The sequence below is a fragment of the Lissotriton vulgaris genome, chromosome 3_1 (genome assembly GCF_964263255.1).
Source record: "Lissotriton vulgaris chromosome 3_1, aLisVul1.2, whole genome shotgun sequence".
In the NCBI taxonomy this organism is placed as follows: Eukaryota; Metazoa; Chordata; class Amphibia; order Caudata; family Salamandridae; genus Lissotriton; species Lissotriton vulgaris.
Genome location: NC_141689.1, coordinates 321,988,672 through 322,008,182, shown reverse-complemented (window position 1 = coordinate 322,008,182; position 19,511 = coordinate 321,988,672). Strand labels below are relative to the sequence as shown.

The following is a 19,511-nucleotide window of genomic DNA, read 5'->3' as shown; positions in this document are numbered from 1 at the left end:
TAGTAACATATCTCGAAAAACGTCTTGCAGTTGTTCACATGGCTGTAAAATGATTATAATTCCTTGGTATTCTTGTGAAGGGTTTCTACCTGTGGTTTACACCTGAAGATAAGTGAACAGTGCGTTTTCTCCTCTTGTGGTGTGTAGATTTAACAGGTGAAATACTGACTACACAGTGTAACATTAAAACCAAGGCTGGCATTCCTCAGCTACACTTTATAGGTGGTAGGAGAACAGACATCAGAGTGATCAAAAAAAAATGTGCATATTTCTATCAAGTCTCATTTTCACAACTTGTAGCTTTCTCCTGCAGGTCAGATCTAATGGTATAGACGGTGGTGGAAATAAAACAGAAAAGAAAGGAATCAGTATTCATAGAGCATGCCCAGAATATAGTAACTTAAAAAAAAATAATAATGGATCTTGCTTCAGAAATTAGGTATTCTTACCACTGCTGGTAAATAGAAAGAACCACAATTCTTTCTTTAGAGAGGGAAAATACTGCTGGTTGTTGAAAATCACTACACCTACTTAGCACTGGTAATTAAATAAGGACTTGTAATAAGTGCATTACAAGGGCCTTACCCCATTGTATGTAGTAAGACTGCTCCAAAATGGTTGTGTTTACCATTAAAATGAAATTTAACCTGAGCTCGCATTTAAGAGGTGTAGGTAGGTGCGGTAAGTCCACACTGAGGTAGTGGCAGAGGAGTGTTATCAATCAGGTCCCCTTACGGCATCTTCAATTCACCCTTCTGCTTCTTACCACTGGTATGTTTTTCACCTCCGACAGTAAATGCTGTAAAACCGAAACCGATGCCTTCCACTGTTGGTATGTTTAATCCAAGGAAATAACTTGCCCACTAGTGGGAATGCCACATTACTATTTATCAATTCAATAGTTTTAGTGGTGTTTCTCAGAACTCTGCCATGAGAAAAGTTACATTGGCAGTTAAATTTACACTTCCTTGCCCTGTCTTTACGAATCATTCCACATCTTTAATTATCATGTGAACTTTAAATTTCAAAAGTTGATGACTATTACTCTAAGATTATTGACCAGCAATTAGTACAACAGTGTGTACTTGTTGTAATAATAACTATAGAGGTGCTGAGTAAGTGCTCAATGATAAATGTGCAAGTTTGACAAATTGTCTTGTGTGCCCCAAAACTGACAGATTTGGCCCTAGATTAAACTACTGAAAAAAGTAAAGAATATTGTAATGCAAGAACCTTCCATAACTCTTTAAATGTATATATTTACCTGTAAAATAGAGTGTACCTTAGTTTTTGTAAATGTAGAGTGCAACCTGCAGTACTAATTGTAGGCACACCATGGTGATGGGGTGGTAAGTGCCACAGCTGGTGAAGTTTAAGTATGAAACTTAAATATTGTGATAAATTCTTTTGGGTAATTGTGTTTTTTTAGGTCAAGTCTAGCACCAGAGTGCATGCGCTGCACGCTCTGCGAGACTGCGGTAGTAGAGTATGGGAGAGAAGCCGCGCCCACTCTCCTCCTATTTTTTTCATTGTCTTTCGTAAATGCTGCCTTCGGATTCATTTATCGGCTTGTTAGTCTCTCCTTAGTATGGCCTTGTCTTCATTTGTACCCAACCATGGTGACTGGCCCTTTTACTTCGGTTGTTACATGGGACCTGCTGTTTAGTCTGTAAGCACGATCTACTTTATTGAGTTTCTCTAACTGCAGGCCAGGCATGCGCTGCTTCAGCTGAAACCGCTTGTGTTTTTTTAAGCAGCATGGCTGCCCCCGTAACAGTGGTGCATGCATTCAATCATTTTAACCCAACATTATCTTGTGTCTGTTTCAACCCCCACCCCCAAGTAAAATGGATTTAGAACTGATTAGCGAAAGTCATGTGAAATCCAGGAAGCACACAATCCTGTGTTAATGGGCTGAAGCTGACAGCAGCACATCTGTGTTACATGTCATATGTACTAAATCCACCTGACCGGTTGTTTTCAAAAGCCTGTTTTAGTAAAACAACCTCACCACCAATACCACCACCAAATACAACCACCACCAGTGTCACCACCACCACAACCAATACCACCACCACGAATACCACCACCACCACCACCAATATCACAGCCACCACCTCTACCACCACCAATACCACCACTAATACCACCACCACCACCAATATCACCACCACTACCACCACCAATTCCACCACCACCAATACCACCACCACCAATACCACCACTACCAATACCACCACCACCAGTACCAATACCAATACCACCACCAATACCACCTCCAATACCACCACCAATACTACCACCACCAATACCTCCCCCACCAATACCAGGACCACCACCAACAATACCAGTACCACCACCACCGATACCAGTACCACCACCAATACCAGTACTACCACCACCAATACCAGTACCACCACCAATGCCACCATCGCAATAACACCACCACCAATACCAGTACCACCACCACCACCACAAATACCACCACAACTAATACCAATACCTTCCCCACCAATACCATTACCACCACCAATACCAGTACCTTCCCCACCAATACCAATACCACCACCAATACCACAATACCATCAATATCACCACCACCAATATCAGCACCACCAATACCAATACCACCACCAATACCATCACCAATACCAACACCACCAATACCAATACAACCACCAATACCACCACCAATATCAGTACCAACACCACCAATACCAATACCACCACCACCAATAGCAGTACCACCACCACCAATACCACCACCACCAATACCGCCACCACCAATACCACCAATGCCACCACCACCAATACTACCACCAATAGTACCAATACCACCACCAATACCACCTCCTAAACCACCACCAATACCACCACCACCACCACCAATATACCACCAATACCAATACAACCACCACCAATACCATTACCAAAAGCAGTACCACCACCACCAATACCGCCACCACCAATACCACCACCACCAATACCACCACCACCAGTACCAATACCAATACCACCACCAATACCACCACCATCACCAATACACCACCAATACCACCACCACCAATTCCAAGACCACCACCAACAATACCAGTACCACCACCACCAATACCATAACCACCACCACCAATACCATCACTGCAATAACACCCCCACCAATACCAGTACCACCACTAATACCATTACCTTCCCCACCAATACCAGTACCACCACCAATACCAGTACCTTCACCACCAATACCACCGCCAAAAATACCACCACCACCAATATCGACTCAACCATCAATACCAGTACCACCTCCACCAAAACCACCACCAATACCAGAACCACCAATACCAATACAACCACCAATACCACCATCAATACCAGTATCACCACCACAAATAGCTGTACCACCACCACCAATACGACCACCACAAATACCAATACCACCACTTCAGCGCTTCTCGCTCACTGGTAATAGTAGGGGCACTCTACGAGGCCGGAGCTGCAGCCGAGACCGTCTCTCCCTCCCACCATGCCTGCCATAAAGCACAGCCCACCCTGTACCAGGAGATGAAGCCGGAGTGTTTTTTGTTAGGCCAAAGATAGCAATGACATTACACAATGCCACACTGCACACTTATATCATGGAGAGGGCAGGAACTAGCTCCACCCTCCTGGTCTTCCTCCTGAGCCGCAACAGTGTAGTCACAGAGCGAAAGGTGTTGGAGCACTTTGTTAGTGTTTATCGCTCAGATCATATGTAGCTCTCACTTCACACTTTGTGTTGGTGTAATTTACAACACTTACACATCTTCTTCACTGCACTATTTATCACTACTTTGAAGACGCCGCAGGCCGTTCTCTTCCTCTGATATTTACAATCTAACAAGCATTGAGAAGGCCCCTTTTGTAATGCAATAGGTCTGACATTTGCAAGCGTTTAAGATATTAGTATTGTAAATGACAATGCCTTTTATTTATGTTTTAAAACCCAAAACATAAATTAAAGGCATTGTCATTTACAACGCCAATAGCTCAAACTTGCGTGAAGGCGAGACCTATTGCATTGCAAATGCTTGTTTCATATAGAGTGCAAACTGCTGTACTAACTGTAGGTACACCATGGTGGTGGGGGCTGATGGGGGATCCCCCAGCTGGTGAAGTTTAAGTATGAAATGTAGGTGTTACTATACATTCTTTCAGGTAATTGTGTTTTTTCATTTTTGTCCTTTTTTGTTTCTCAGAATGTACTTGTTTGATACACGTTTCATCACCCACTGCACCCTTCATATACACCACGTTCAATTCTTTATGCTGATCTTTGTTGTGTATTTTTCTTTGCAGACACATTTTGACATTGTGACAAGACTTTACTAAGGGACCTGAAAAGGGAAATGACAGCGCCTATTGGTGGAAAAGAAAGGCACGTAAGTCAAATACAGTACAAAACTGTGGAAAATTGAAAATGGAACAAATTATAAGACCTGAATTTCTACATTTTAATTATTATATTTCTTGCATCCAGAATAAAAGACATAATACACAAATAAAAACAGGAACACCCACTCTTCCGTTCTACTTTTAATTAGGGAAATGTAGCAGACACTGATACTTTACAGTGTGAAGTCACCAAAGACAAGGAGCGAGAGGGGTATTTTATAAGCGTGTGTGTGCATTTAAATGTAAATATATGTGCTGAACAATTTGCGTTAGGTATGCCATGCTTGTCTACACATATCAGTTGCTAATTAGTTCTCAAACTCTAAATTCATCATTTGAAAGGACATTTTCATTCTAACTCTGAATTTCTCTAGTCATGGATGATTATCTAACATCAATGCTCATAGCCTCAAACATGACATCACCAATAAGGTCACAAATATTACCACTGATCGACATCACATATACCAACCACACTCAACAGCTTCTGTCAGCAACTAAATGCCCTCAGAGGAATTATAGAACGAGGAAAGGATGCAGCTTCTTCATTCACATATTATTGGGATCATGGCAAACTTTAATAGAGATGTAATCCTTCAGGTCCACTGTCAGCACCCAGATGTCCCATGGAGATTGACTAGGGAAGGCAGCGTATTTTAGTTACACGTCCAGGTCATAGAAATCCATAAAGTAATTAGAGACCTGATTCACAAGAGGCAGCAGGTTCAGAGTGTCAGACATTTGGAGCAAAATGTTTGATGCTTTTTTTTTAATTCTCAAAAAATGCCAGGATCTGTAGTTTTTAAAGAGTATTCACTTGTACACAAGCTTTCTTCATATGGAGATATAGTTCAAAATATTTTCTGTTCCTATAGAGGGGCCCCTTCAAATTATAGGAGTGTACCATCCGCATTCCCACCCTTAAAAGAAAGCTCTTCTATTGTACTTGACAATAGTAATTGTTTTAATGTTCCAGGTTAGATAACTACTGTAAACGTCTTTGTCACTATCTAGAAAAAAAACAGTTCGTGGATTTCCACCAGATTTTTCAAGTGAACTTAACCAGAAACATCCACACTCCTGAACCTACAACCAAATTTGGGGATCCGAACATTCAACTACATTGACAGAATTATTTTGTTTGCAGATGTAATTTGCCCATGGCCAAAGTCTGCTTATGCTGGTTCAGTTAATCAGGCTTGGAAATCGGTGCACATAAATTAACATTTGCCACTTGAATTCAACTTATGTATGCAAATTCCTTTATGATCTAGCCCAACATATGTTTTTCCAACTGCAGTTCAGCCATCATTATCTAGGTGTCCTCCAGAGATGAAATAAAGAAGACAAGATGCTCCATTTACGCTAATAATTGATAAAACATCTCACAGATATTAAACATAATTCTAAGGTTGCAGTAAATTGTTATCAATAGAGCCCCTTATTGAGGAAAAGGCTGAATTTCAACTATCTGGAAACAAATGTCACAAAGTACAAGGTGGTGGCCCTTCAGGGGTGCCATCAATGAAATTGCTGGTGTTGGTACAATTGATCTCAGTCATTATGCCATTTGTAATGTGATGTCATAAGAAGTGGATTAGGGGTGCTATGATTATATAGCTCTCCTTAACTAGGAAATTGAGGGATTGATCATTACTATAATGGCCATTATCAGGGAATCTTGACTAAAATAACAATTTTCGGAGAAATATTTTAATCAAGTAGATAAATAACAATATTAACATATCTTAGCAGTGACCCCTTTGTACACTTAGTCATTTTACCAGCTTAGAAACCCATCTCAAGAGCAAACAATAGTGTGCCTTTACTACAAATATTTCAGCTCGGTTCAGGGTATTCTAATAAAATATTTTAATAAATGGTCACAATTTAGCAGCGCATCTACCCCCAGAACCTGCCGTGCAAGGCCTTAGCACTTAGCAGACGGTGTGGCCGAGTCTCATGAACTATAGCCAGTATTGGCAGGGATTATCTATATTGTGCCCAACAAGTACTAGAAACAGTGCACCATGTCATTAACCGCCTATCTCTTCCACAAAAATTCAACATGAGGTAGCAGGTATATTAAATATATTCATACTTACATGCAAAGCAGGTAGCATCTAAGGTTGATGACAGTGCATGGGGAGAAAGATCACCTTGAAATTCTTTAACATTCCAAGAATGTTGCAAATATAATGGAAATTGAAAAATAAATTATCACTTGAGGGCGCCTTCGAGTCAGTCCGGGGTACACAGTTAGTGCTGAGGATACAAGTGTAGCAGAAATATGTGGTACAGAATAGAGGAGCCAAGGTGGCACTGACTCCCTAAACTCGCCTCAGCACTCTTTTCAAGGTTGTCGTTGGTGGAGTGCGACACAGGTACGCTGACCAGTTGTATTTTTCATTGGTAGCCATTTGTGCAGTGTTCGTCTATTAATTGGCTGCTATGAAGTCTTTAGCCATTTGCAACAGTCTCTGGAATGCTCAACCACTGGGAGATTTAAACTAAAAAAGTAACTAAAATCGATGGCAGCAGGAAAAAGAGTGAGTTGGGAGTATTTTTCAACATTACACTCCTGGGAATGTAGCAATTACAATGTATTGTACATTAAATTCGTACATTTTACTTTCTTAAAATGTACAATGGAAAAACGTAGAAGAAAATGCACGTGCTCCATGGCGCAGTGCTGGTTAATTGTGACATAAGTGTAAATGTGTGTAGGAAAATGGTGATATAAGAAAATACTGTTGGTTGAAAATGCAATTCAGTAATCCGACACCAATGTTCAGTACTGGTATTTTGTACAGTGGCAGCTGTTACCTGGAAGCAGCAGTGTGGCGGAATCGGGGGATCAGGTGGGGATCAGGTTAAAAATAAATTCATTTACCTCTGAGCCGGGCCGCTGGCCGTCCACCGCCACCTTTCCTGCGTCCTCTTCCCGGCTTCTTGGGGAAACGAAAAGCAGGAAGCACCTGGGCTCCCACTCTCCTGGCAGCCAATCACAATGCTGCAATGGAGTGCTGTGATTGGTCTGCGCTGTGACACAGCGCTCAGCCAGGGGCTGGCATGTTCTCCACTCCGGCTGTAATGCAGCTTGCATTTGAGAACATGCTATGTGTGCATTACTGTTTGGCTGGCCAATCCCTCATGCTCACATCGAGAGTGCAAACCACTCCTCCCCCTGCTCTGAGATCAGCCGCGCCCCACAAAGACGCCGCAACTGGAAACAATTAAATGATAACTTGAGGTTATTATCATTTCATTTTTCCTTTTTTTGCACTGCATAGCTTTAGCAGAGGAGCCACCACTGATTGTGTATAATACATGAAATGTCCAAACAAATTGTGCACAAGTACTCCAACGCTGCGACTCTAATAAGTTAGTTAAAGGCGGGCTCTGAATCAGGACAGCAAACATTGTATTATCCTCATAGAAGGCAATCATAGAGTCTAGAAAATTGTATGATGCGTGTCCATGCGCATCAATTGATGGGACAAATGAATTCTACCATTTGTTATAATCCACGTGGCTGAATTGCATCATTAGACACCACCAGACCCACTGTCAGTTTTATACTTATGTCACAATTCAACAGCACCGCGTCATCAGATGGAGCTCCTGCATTTTATTTTCATAGAATTAAAATGTATGAATACAGTGCACAATGCAGTGTAATTACTATGTTCTCAGGAGTGTAATGTTGAGAAATACTCCAACGTACCCTATTGTTACAATCTATTTTAGTGGTTTTTTACATTTAAATCCGAGGGAACCATTGTTTAGGATTCCTAGTTCTTTTCCCAGAAACCCAGGAATACCAAGTTGCCTGGTGTTTTGTTCTCGGTTATGAAAATAAGCAGCAATTTAATCCGAGGAGGTCTCTGATAGGGGACAAGGAATAAAGACTGAATCAGGGGTTGTTCCTGGTACCGAGTCATCCTTAAATGAGGAGATTAATGGCCTCCCTGGAAGATAGAGGCAAGATACGAAATGTTCCTGCCTCAGATGCCCTTTCGGGTCCATTCCAGGGATAATAATGTGGTACTTCATGCTGCACTAATGAATGGAAACTTCTAAATCAGTCTTGAAGGCCTCACGGAGGCAAATGTAATAGATTCATCCTGTTTTTGTATGATTAGAACTCTGTGATTTTGTGCTGGACTTCACACTGTGAGAAATAATGGGCTCCATGCTGCGATTAATTATTAAATTCTTACGACTTTGCATTATATAATCGCTTCTGAGAGTCGCGAAGCGAAGTCAAATTTTGTCTACATGCCTTCACAAGAATAAACCTCATTCTCAAGCCAGGGCATGCCAGGATAATGTTCTGCATTACTAATTTATCGAGTTAACTGAAAATGGTCTTCTTGGTACAGCTCTGTGCCACAGGTGTGCTGTTTCTGGAATTTTACTGGCTGTCGCTAAAGCCAGCATGTGTAGGCTTGCTTGGTAGTTTTTGTTTACGAGATGTATGGTAATATAACATTTTAACTTTTCTATTTTTTCAGAGTTTTCTTTTTTATGATCCCTGCATTTGCCTATTGGTTATTCATAACCTGCTCTTTTTAAATGCTGCCATCCCTCTTAAGTCCCCGAAACTGCCTTCAAGCTGTCTTAATCATTCACCCATCTACGACTCCTTCTCGTACTCTGCAGTCCTTTCTATCCTCACTTCACCTCGCTAACTTTGCTCCTACATTGCTCCTTTAAATTCATTCATGCATTTCCCCTTTAATGTAGCCATCCATCCACGCTACTTACTTATTTATCGGCCCATTGATGTTCTCACACATCTATCCATTCATCCAACCATTGACTGATGTTCACAGTCACCTTGATCCACTCACCCATCCACACAATCACATACACTAACAAGCATTTGCAATGCAACATGTCTTGCATTTGCGAGAGTTTGAGCTATTGGCATGGTAAATGCCTGTTATTTATGTGTTATTTTTTAAACAAATAAATTAAAGGCATTGTCATTTACAATGCCAATAGCTTAAACTCTCATAAATGCGAGATCTATTGCAATGCAAATGCGTTCGGTACCCATGCTAAAAATATTTTTTTTAAAGCATTAGGAGGTGGCATGTCCTGCCTGCAACAGCAGATAGGACAAAGCAATTTGAGAAAATAGTGCTCAGAGCCTGTAGTTAAAGCCTACTGAGTAACAACACTCATAACATGGGGTTACTTGGAAGGTACTACGGAGGTTACATAATGAGGCAATAAGGGACTACTGAGCCTATTGACCCATGAACAGCCACAGTTTACATGTTCACAATGACATAAGCCAATGAAAATATGGGCGTAGAGTGAGTGGAGCTTCAAGTACCTACCTGAATACTGCATGCCTCGCAGAGCAGCACATGGGCTTCCCAGGCTCAACCTATAAATGAAGGAGCACTTTTACTTATAAGCAAGACTGACTGGTTTTTGCCGGTGCTTGATTTTTAGCCAGCAATCCTATGCGTCGTGTGATTAGTTGGGCCAAATTAGTAACATCAAAGAGTTTATAGGTTTGAGAATGCAACGTGCTGCCAGTTCAGGTAGTCAAGCCTGGACTGGATGAAGTTGCCTACAGGCAATCAATCAACAGTCAATCAACGCCATTCTTTCCTTTCCCATAATTTTGTTTTAGATACTGTCTTAGTGTTTTTGCATATTTGGAATATTACGCTATTTACAGAATGTCTAATGTATGAGCTGTCCCTCTTGTGCATATCATCTCTCTACCATAGTAAAGAGCTGGAGGTTTGTGGCAAGAACTGAATTCATCAGCATTCCCTGTTTTCATATATCTGTGTAAATAGAGTTAGTTACAAATCGCGATGGTAGACTGCTGTGTGTACCCTGCTGTCTTTGAAACATCTTATATCGTAGATACAGGCTATAACTGCGAGGATTCTCATAGTTTTAACTGTGTTTTCTGTTTCTTCAGTTGAGGGATTCTTATGTTGCTCCTGTGTAGTTTTGACTTATTTTGCTATTGCCTTTTTTCCTACTTTGTGGAGGATCTTCAGTCATCTATGTTAAAAAAAACCTATACAATACATAAGTACAACAAATGCGATTCTTAAACTCTATAAAGGGGAGTGCAACTTGGGTCCTGGAGGTTGGAACTATACTAGATTGTTGGGATATTCATATAAGATACATATGTACACAATGATCCTGAATGCAACCTTTATCCATAGTCAGAGTGACATCGGCTATCCTTAACCTCAAATGGACACTCCTACTCCATGTGATCGCATTTATGATGAGTTGGCTTAAAGTAATGTCATATGAAGCTATCTAGTGGTGGACCCAGTCACTTATAGTTCTTATCAACATTTTCTCAAATTACTTTGAGAGTATTGGAGGAACATATGCAAGTCAATGTATTTGTGAGTGGAGTTTCATGCTATTTATTCCACATATTTAATATTTTATTTTTCACTTGTTATTCTTTCTCATTTCATTTTTGTATTGCTGATTTCCTGTTCTTCTACAATCCTAAGTTCTTACCTTCCTGTAATAATTCATTAAACAACAGCAGAACTATATCTTAAGTAAATATAGCTTTTGTGCATAATTGACATTAAATGACATTTGGTCTTGTGGAGTGACGTTTACGTGAGGAAATTTCTCCTAGGGCTGGTCAGTTAGCATCTCTCGGACAGCACTCATTTGATCACTCAACTCACTCAGATTGCTAGTTGACCAACAACTGCCACCTGGAACGGAGCTTTTGTGACATATTCATGATTGGGGATAAGGTCTAGGCGTTCTTGGGTTTGTGATTATTCACCAAAAATGTGCAGGTAGTTTCCTCCAATACACCTCAATCCCCCAAAAAACTCGAATACATTCCTGTTGTCAAGGCAAGAATGAGATTTCAAGGTGAGAAACAGGAACAAACTCCTTCAGCATTGATGGGGATCAGAGGGAGAAGTTTTATCAAAAGAAAACACGTTATTCTTACTGAGCAAAAAGGGAAAAAGTAGTTTACAAGTGTGAATGCAGTTTTACCTTGTATATTAGTGTGCAGTAATGTACACCTGTTACATTTATGCTTACATATTAAGTTATGTGTTTGAGTATTTTCAAAGTCTATGACTTGTGTAGATATCCAATAGAACTATGCGAGGTCAATGAGAGTGCTTAACATTGTGGGAACTTATTCAAAACATAGGTATAAGCACATGGGAGTAAGATACAGATTTTTCATTACAGGTTTTGTGAAAAACAATCTATTATTCATATATTTTGACTCTTACATCTTTGAAGTGTCAAAATCATAAATTCTTATAAGTAAGCCGGGATTCTGGAGGAATATTGTTGGCTGACTGAGTCAGTATCATGGCCAACTAATGTTAAGTATTTCTTGGCTAAGCTTCTTAAAACAACCTTGCCAGGTGTACGATGGACCACTCTGCAATATCTGTGTCTGATGTGGGTATTGATGGATGTGCTCAGCACTTTCATTGAGTCCACTGCAAGGTAAAGCACATCTTAAAGCATTGCGGGTAAAATGGGAGAATATTAACTCTAACAATTTCAGTTTTAAGTCTATGAGAGTGAACCTTGGCATTGAACTCTATAGAAACCAATGTTATCCTTTGTGGAACTGCTAAAAGCCAGGAAATCGACCTATTGTGACTAAGCAGGACCTGGACAAAAGTTAGGTTGACTCACAAACTGCACATGGTTGGAAAGGGCTTTGAAATTAGGTCTGGCGGACAAAGTTAAATTAGGACTTTCACATCTTCAAGGAGTTCAAACTTCACAAGCCTACACTGCTATAATCACAAGGTTAGATACACTGTTTTGTTTTAGTCACTGCACTGGGTGCTTTTCTTTCCCCATTGTGGCAATGCCACAGGTTGTTGGGCTCCATGCAGGCAGGCTAGAATTGGACAACTGATTCATGGCCATTTCTTAAGTTATTTAGTTTGGGCAGCCCAAGTCCTTTTTCTTTTTTCCCTCAATTCCAATATAACAGATCCAAGATGTTTCTTAGAAGAAGTTCTCTCTACGTTTCACTCCTGTCAATTCAGCTTCAAAGGAATCATCAGCTATGAGTTGGTGTTGTGGGAGCTTTCAGGCAGACCTAGGAGAAGGCTTTTCTTCTACTTTTAAGGACAGTAACCACATTGTGTGCCTTAATTAACACTGATCAGGCAATGTGGATAGGTAACAGGTCCCATAATACAATGGCTTCCTAGGTATCATTCATGGTAAGAGTTTACTAATTTCAAAATGTGGGCTCCTATTACTGAGTGCAAAAAAGTACATGATATGAGTTGAATATACAGTTACCAGGCTGAATTAACCATGTATCATCATATGAATATCTTGATTTTACAAATGCTAAATATATGGTTGAAACAAAAACAGGTTTAGTTTTTTTTCTTCACAGTTCAGCAAAGGAGAATTACAACCAAAACAAAGTTTACAACCATAATACAGATACATGAATAATATAGCATAAAAAATTAACTAATCAGAGGCCTAGCATCATACATTCATATACTCAGAAAAGACTCCCCGTATATACTCTCCTAGTTGTCGTTTCCTAGTTCCTTTTATAGAATACAGGCTTGTTTCTAAATTAGTTAAATTGTACATTTTCATACGCCAAAACTGAAACCTAGGGGGTTCAGGATAAAGCCACTCAGAGGCTATACATAATTGAGCCACAGTCATTGCCACAAATACAAAATACCGCTGTTTATAGAAGGAATTTCCTTTGTTATCCGCTTGCCCGATCCCTAACAGAATTAGAGCTGGTGTAATAGTAAATAGTGCTCCAAAAATATTAGATACATCATTTTCAATATCCTGCAAAAAATTATTTAATTTAGCACAGGTAAAGAATATATGGAGGCTATCTGCATCATTTCCCCCACAAAGGAAACATTTGCCATCATAGCGATCTCCCCACTTATGCATGCGTGCAGGAGTGTAGTACAAGTTAAATACAGTTTTAAAAAATTCTACTTTTAAATTTGCAGATAAAGAGACTTCATTAGACCTAACAATTGCCTCTTCTACTGATAATTCCTCTCCCAATATGACAATCTACTGTGCATTGTGTTTCTCCAAATCATCCATTCTATATGAAGATAATATTCTATACAACACCCCTATCTTCTTATGAGATCTAACAGCCTCAATAAGTGGGTTTGGCCTCAATTTCAAATTTCTACGACTTAAAAAATCTCGCATTTGGAGGAATTCAAAAAATTGTGAATGAGACAGCTGATGTTGTCTTACCAAGTCCACATACTGGATAATAAGTCCCCCATCGACATATAAGTCAAAAACAGGTTTAAAGTGCTGATCCCGCTTAGATAGCACAGAATGTTTTTAAATGTATTCTTGGTTGGGAGACAATAGTTCTTTCAACCCAAAATGGAAGGAATCTGCAGGTATGTTCAGGGCAAATGCTGTGTGTCTGAAGCAAAGATAGGCGGGAATTAGGGTTTTGGAATTATGTAGCAAAAACGCCAGTGAGTCTTGGTGGGAGCAGGCATTTAATCTAATTGGTGAATATGCTTGATGGGGAACAGCAGATGGAGTCTTTAGAGTCAGAAAAGCGAATCCGAATGAATTCATAAGACCTCCTCAAGAAGCAGGAAGCATTAGAGAAGAAAAGTGGGATGACTTAATACATGTATCTACTTCGCTCGAGCGATGACAGCAGCAGAGAAAAGAAACAGGAACATGGAACAGATCACAGGGTCTGTGGGCGGGCACGCTGAGATCCATTTTTAAGCACCAACCCTGCTATAGCAAATTGAATGAAATTATTTTTTCTGTCTGTGTATACGTTAAAAATAGCATAATATATGGAATGGGTTAGTGCTGCCTGCAATGAAACACTCTGGGGGGTATTATTTGAGCAAAGTCCAGTCTCCCGCAGGTCTGGCTAATAAGAGGCTACACTTCTAATACCAGTGATACTTGTTCAGGTTTCAAGTTCAGTCGGTGCAGACTGAAGCACAGGTGTTCGGTAGTTCTTTCATTGCACCATTCTGTCACATGACGAGCGCCGTTTACTCAAGAGGAACATTAAGAGACTCATCAAATAAAACCAATTGAATTTCCCTTTCTGCCTATATGTACTTTACCTCTCTGAAAACCCTAATGCTTCATTTTGCGAACTTAGCCTCAAGCATGTTTTAGACCTTGGAGGCATGATGGCATAAACAGGAAACACATACTTGTTTTGTGCCTTTTCTTCATTTCCAGATGCTAGCATGGAGTTTGTCCGAGTTTTTGTAAGTACCGTGATCGGAGTCCCCTTGATATGGTTGTCTCAAATGGGATGGAAATGTAAATCTGTTAAAAGTCGCCAAAAACAGAGCCCTGGGGACTGAAGTCCTTGGGAGCCGCACAAGCTCGCTAATTCTGCGATCTTCCTCGCGCTGTCCCTCCCTTACCAAGCCGGGAGCCTTCGATGTATTTCGGACCCACTGCTCAGTCAATTCTGACCTCTGCACTGAGGAGAAGTAGTGGCATTGCTCACCAAAATAACTTTGCTCAATCAATATGTGTTTAATAAAACTCTTTTTATTGAGTTTCTGTATATACAACAGACATATATATATATAATTGACGCCTCTTCCATTACAACATGAATGAAATATGCTGTCCTGTCCATGGGCACTGGCACCTTCAGGTCAAGGAACAACAATACAATCAACGTCACTTATACTGGTGACAGCTGATAGTAGTTCTACCATGGCCCCATATTTTATTGTGTTTACGTGAACATACCTCTGGACTGGTACAACAGCTATATTTTTGGGAGCCAATCCATGCCACTTAGACCCACCTTATGGGGTGGTACCGCTTCTGACCTCTAGATTCTAGTATCTTTCTAGGACGGATGAGTGCCCAGGCATCCCAGGGTCCGCTGTCCTCTTGAGCGCCTCAGCTCATCTATCACTTCCGAAAGCCTTGCTGTGGTGAGACGTATCAGTATAGTAGACAATGAATGAATAACCTTGTGCCAATAGACTTTGATTATTAGACACATCGATGGCATGGAGGAAGTCATCCATTTCCACCCCACATCTAGTGACATTCGGGAATTGTGTTATGCACATTTTCCAGAGTTAAAATGTATCAGAGGTAACCGGCATAATGAACGGTTTCATCCCTTTTCCAGACTTTTATTGACTTTATGGGGAGTTGTGAGACATATGAAAATGAAAATCATGCTGTCTGTGCTGCAAGAAGAGATCTTTTTAGTGTCAGAAAATCCTCCATACCGCACCTTGGGTCACTGGGTCTCGCAGTCAAATACGCAGAGCCGGTTTAGAAAATATTAAAGTCGCTGGAAAATAATAGATACAGCCTGGGTGTTTCTGTGGAAGGCGTGAGCTGGTTTGCATACGTTGGGTCTTGTAATGCCACCGTCAAGCGAGGTATGAACAATATTGCCCAGATAAATTACAAGGAGTTTATTTATGTATTTAATGGCCGTTGTCCAATTAAAATGATTTGTCTCACAAAACCAACAACCATAAATTAATATTTGGTTCTGGCTCTCTCATTTCAAACATATTCAATCCTACAGGTAAGTGCCAGACCTTTCACTGTAAAAGCGGTGTGTCCTGGCTGTCAGAACCCGATATTGCAACATTATGAGCCTGTTGTGTCCTTCTTGTTATGCTAATGTATGTACACCAATTGAGATGAAACAAAGATCTTCATCACCAACAACAATGAAGTACATGTAAAGAACTAACGAATAAGTACTGATACTGACCGAATGCCTTTTCTGTTTCTGCGGCCACATGGGTCCCTGCAGGCCAATATGCTCTGAGTGGACAAGTTCTTTACAAATATTAAATGATGAGGATGACAAATAAAAGTAATTGTAGGGTTGTCTTTAAGGTGCACCTGTATCCCACATTAATCACACATGCATAACTTTAGTGGACACATTGTGCAGAAAAAAAAAACTTAGATTTACGAAAGCGTTCCTGGAGATAACATCATTATAAATACGCGGCGTAATTGTTGCAGACAAATCTGATAATGTGTTCAGCAGGGAACGACCAATACATTATCCACTCTTAATGATGGCATGACTGGGTTAACTGAATAACATTAATATATTAAGAATGCAGTAGACATTTTGATGCTTGGGTGCCTGGTGTAGATGAGAGAAAGCCGACATTAAGCTGCCAGCAGCAATTCTGTGGAAGGGTCTACATCTTTGGCCACTTAAAACTGAAATACTTACAGTCCACCCACACCCTATGCCAGAATTCCAAGCTCTACGGATATCACCTAGAGGCATATTTCTGGCACTTGTCCAGTGGGCCACAGTCTGGGAGCTCCTGTATTCAGCTGTGCACACAGCATGCATGATGAACACCAATTTTATGATTTTTACTCGGCCCCTTATATGACCTTTTCCCCACTGGTGACAGAGTAGGCCAGCATTTTAACATACAAGATTAGACTGAAAAGAGATTGTACCTATGTCTCCCAAAGGAACAACTGTGGGGCTGTGCAACTTAGCTCTACATATGCTAGTCAGAGTTCAAATCATACTTAACCCCGAAGATGCTTCATTGGCACCCTGTTGTGAAAAGGGCTTGATTTAAGACACAGTGCTTTGCAGAAAAAGCTTACTACAAAACTGGCCCTTAATTATTGAATAACACATTTTCAAAATACGTTGCTTGTATATATTTACAATCCACACATGCAGAGTTACTATAAGCCCGCCAGTTCTGGAATTCAGTGTGAGAGCTCAGCATTCTTTGCCCATGACATCAGGCTACGGAACTGAAAACAATCTCTATCACCTCCTGTTTAATAAGCAGCTACTGCCAAACTCAGCCACGAGGGACCACGGATGCAACTGAGCAGCTCTTTTACTGAAGCCTGTGACAGACCAATGAGCTGTTGTTCTGGAAGAGTATAGCTAGAAGATGTTTGGCTGAACACCCTGACCCCTACACAACACAACTCAGCCAAGCTGGAAACAGCCCAGTGTTTGTCTAATGTGCACTAGTCTTTTGTCTAGGTAAATCTTGGTCATTGATATTTAACTATTAGTAACAGATAGGGACCATTACAAGGTGTAGAACAACTTGAAGGAGCTTATTTTCTTGTTGCATGCAGCAACCTAGAACGTCCATGATACGATGTTAGAAGTGGGTGTCTCTGCTTGGCAGAGGTAGGTACCGTTGTCCAAATAGGGACCCTTGCTTCTAGTCAGGATAAGGGGAATGCACACTTTAGATAACCCCTGCTCACAACCTTAGTAGCTTGGCATGAGAAGACAGACTTATCCCAAAGGCAATTTGTAAAGTATTTGCACTCAAAACACACAAGAATACAGTAATAACACCACAAATGGACACCACACCAGTTTAGCTGAAGAAAGTGTCTTTGTCTAAACTCAACAAGACTAAAATGACAAAAATCCAACATACAGGTAATAAGATATGACTTTAGAACAGTTATTGCAAAAAGAAAGCTTGTAGAAAACGAATAGCTCCACCTTGGACTTCGTGATACCAATAAATCCAAAGTATGGTGCCTACCTCAAGGACCACGGTGTCGGGAACGGAGTCACATGGACCCCAATCAAACAGTACCTTGGAAACAAAGTCTATGAAGAGGCACAGCATTGAGGAGGTGAGGTGTCGGTGCACAGGTTGAGGCTGGCTCCCTGGCTGCCACGGGGGAGGTGAGGCGACATGATCGCTAGGAGGCGTCTTGTCGAGTCGAGGACAGGCATAGACGGTTGCATCGGTTGTGAAGCATTGGTTCTGGTGATAATGTAAAGTCGGCAACTTCGTGGAGCCACCCTCGGCGGTTATCGGCGCCGCGATAACAGGATGGAGGAATCGGTAAGAGCGCTGGCGTCAGGAAATGCTGGTAACTGCAGGCGTAGAAGGGTGTCGGAGCTGCGCTACAGGCTGGGCGGTGCGTTGTTCACTTCACGAGCGGTGCCCCTGGCCTTGGTGCAGGTCGCTGCATCACAGCGGCTTCTTTGACAACCTCAGAGACAGGTTTTCTTACTTCTCTTAGGTTTCTTCCAGCTCCCAACAGCTGAAACAACCTCCAGAGGCTGAAAACTTGAATAGGCACCTCCTGTCGGGTCAGAACTCTCAGCAATAGATTTAAGGGGAGTTGGGAGGTGAAGTCTTTGTGAGAAGTGTGGCTCACTGGTTAGCAGAGGTATACCCTGAAGCTGAGGTCAGACCCGGGACCAGGGTTCTATTCCCGACGCGGCAGGGTCCTGAACCCAATTGTCCACGGACTCGATAAGTCTTGCTTCGGTGCCCACTCTAAGCACAAGTTCACACTATGCAGCTCTGGGCAACAAGCTTGCTTAATCTCCACAACGGCCCCCCCGCGGCGGGATGCCTGGCTTTCACCTTGGGGATGCCCAGCTCGGGTGATCTCACAGGGAAAAACCAGGACGGGTTCCCAAGGCAAGCGCCGAGATGCCCAAGGGTAACATCGAGCGCTATATAAGAACACACATACATACATACATACATACCCTGAGACTTCAGAACTGGAGACCAGCACACTCAGGCCCTTGGAGATTCTTCATCAAGCAGGTTCACAGCAAAGTTCCAGTCTTTGTCTTTTATTGGCAGAAACAGCAACTACAGGCCAACCCCACACAGCACACAGCAAAGGGGCAGTACTCCTCCTCACAGCTCTTCAGCTCTTCCCATTTCCAAAGGTTCCTCTTAAGTCCAGAAGTGATCTAAAATTCTGAGGTATAAGATCTACTACTTATACCCATTTTGTCTTTGTTCTTTTTGTGCAAGGGTCTCTGAGCCCGATCCAAACCAGTTCGGTCCTCACTAGTGCAGTATGACACAGGGGGGCGGGGAGAAAACATTGTACAAGACCTATTCAGGTGCCTCGAAATCTCCTCCCACTTCTCTAAATGTAGTCAAGCCCCTATTCAGCTCAGAGCTGAGTCATCCATGAAGTGCCAGGCACCCTCAAACACTCAAACCCCCAAGCCCCCAACGCCCCCCCTCCAGTGGCTGTCTACAGTGAATGCACATCCCCAGTCCCTGTCACTCCAAAAC

The 19,511-nt window shown here is 41.5% G+C and overlaps 1 protein-coding gene across 4 annotated transcripts in view; it reads left to right on the top strand.

The window, feature by feature from the left end:
* PRLR (prolactin receptor) overlaps window positions 1-19,511 on the top strand; it is a 570,112-nt gene that overhangs the window by 179,139 nt on the left and 371,462 nt on the right. For 3 of the 4 annotated variants that reach the window (XM_086960518.1, XM_086960521.1, XM_086960520.1), the window contains exon 2: window positions 4,330-4,412. The gene's annotated coding sequence lies outside the window, so the exon portion shown is untranslated. The remainder of the gene's footprint in view (window positions 1-4,329; window positions 4,413-19,511) is intronic. The other variant, XM_086960519.1, reaches the window with a different exon arrangement.